This window comes from Tupaia chinensis, unplaced genomic scaffold, assembly GCF_000334495.1.
Source record: "Tupaia chinensis unplaced genomic scaffold, TupChi_1.0 Scaffold146907_1, whole genome shotgun sequence".
Taxonomy (NCBI): domain Eukaryota; kingdom Metazoa; phylum Chordata; class Mammalia; order Scandentia; family Tupaiidae; genus Tupaia; species Tupaia belangeri.
In genome coordinates, this window is record NW_006206760.1 from 2,266,324 (window position 1) to 2,268,495 (window position 2,172).

A 2,172-nucleotide genomic window follows, 5' to 3' on the forward strand; every position below is an offset into this window, starting at 1 on the left:
TTTTTTGCTATAGGGTGTGTGCGCTCGCCAGAAAGACAGAGAGAGGCAGAGAGACAGAAAGCGAGAAATCACCCCCCAGGGGGGATGGCCACGCCGCAATCCCTTCTCCTCCCTTCTCCTCTCGGGATCTTGGGCATGCACGCACATGTGCCTGGTGTGAGTTTAAGCCACCAGGTCGGGAACTTGAACCACAGTCTACTACATGGGAGTCCAGTGACATAGCCATTACACCAACTGCTGTTCCCGTTAATTGGTTTTTCAAAATAAACTATTTAAAACCGGGTGTAGTGGTGCCCGCCCTATGGCAAAAGAAATTATTTAAACCATCTCAAGATCCTCTATGGTGAAAAATATTAATTGCCATGCAAAAGCACCCAAATAACAACCAGAAAAGGTTGTGAATGGAGTCTCTGAAAAGTTCACTTTCTCCTTTTCCCTTATTGGATCCACAATAGTTGAGCAGCATGGATCTTCCCCACCCCACATCATCTCACCATCCAGACCTCATTCATTAGTGGTTTCTTCCGTGAGATTTAATTGATTAATTAAATTAATCAATTATTAATAAATAAATTAAATAAATTTAATTTATTACATAGGAAGTCCTGGGATGGGCTTCCTTTTGATTATTAACATAACACTGAAATGTAGGTCTTTCATGTATCCATCCATTTCAGAGAGCTCTCACAGTCTGATATCAAAGACAAGTAACCCATGCAGTTATGAAGCAATCCCGAAAGGGGTTGGCTGTGTCTTAATCCTTGAGGGACTAGTTTTACCCACTTCTGAATTCCCAGCGCCAAAGCAGGTTTTGGACATAGAAGTTGCCCAATAAGTGTTGACCAAAAGAATAGAGTGCTACAGGAGTCCAGACAAGGAGTGTCTAAACCAAGGTAGAAGACAGAGTGAGGGGAGACTCCCGGAGGAAGAGACACGATCTGATAAGGACAAGTTAAAGGATAAACTGTCCAGAGTGAGAGAAAGACATATGAGGGCACTTGAGCAGTGGGATTCAGAGAAGAGGACCTGAATTCGAGGTCTACATGTCTTCCAACACACACATGTGCACGTGTGCGCATGCACACGCAGGAGCTCCTGACGTTAAGGAGACAAAAGTATGATTTCTTTGCAACTATGTTATTCTCTATTCCAAGGACATTGCAATAATTAATGAGAGAGAGGAAAAGAGGGCTGGGCTTTGTTAAGCCTGAGAATGTCAGAGTTCTGGCCGAGGAAAGCTGACAATACCATGATCTATTGCGATGTTTTTTTACACTGTAGAATCTGGGCTTGTAACTGCTTAAGCAATTAAAGATTAAGCAGGTAGACTTTAAATGCTACTGCGCAGCTGAAAGAATGATTTATTACACCAGAGGTTGTTGGAATTCAGAGAAGCCACATTGCAATCAAAGGAATACCAACCACTATAAGAAATGGACTCAGTGCTCCAGAACCAGGTTCCCTGTCCAACCCGGAGAAATGTGGCTCCTTAATCCCCCTCTGGGAGAGTTCCAACACACCATAACAAGCTAAAGGGCTTGGGAAGTCCCTGTAGTTAAGGAAAAATAAGTCTTTCTTTTTTTAGAGAGAGATTTTTGCTATAGGGCACATGTACTTGCCAGAGAGATAGAGAGACAGAAGGTGAAAAATCACCCTCTGAGGGGGAAGGCCCACTCGTCATCCTTTCTCCTCTCTTTTTCTCTTGGGATTTTTGGCACACATGCACACACAACCAGCAGGCCCGGGACTCGAACTGTGGTCAGCTATGTGGGAGTCCTGCAAGGTAACCATTACGCCATCTGCTGGTCCCAGGAAAAATAAGTTTCCTAACAGTTAAGCAAGCATACTTCCCAGAAAACTCCTTTTAGTTTTTTCCCACTTTTCCCTATATCCCAATTTCGGATCATCACAAAAATCATCCATCACAGAAGGACTTAACTTCTAGCCAGAAAAAATATTTTTTTGGAGAGATTTTTGCTATAGGGGCATGTGCACTCACCAGAAAGACAGAGAGAGACAGAGAGACAGAAAGTGAGAAATCACCCCTAGGGGGGATGGCCACACCACAATCCCTTCTTCTCCATTTTCCTCTAGGTATCTTGGGCACGCACGCACACGCACCTGGCGTGAGTTTAAGCCACCGGGTCCAGGACTCAAACAGTGGTCAGCTAC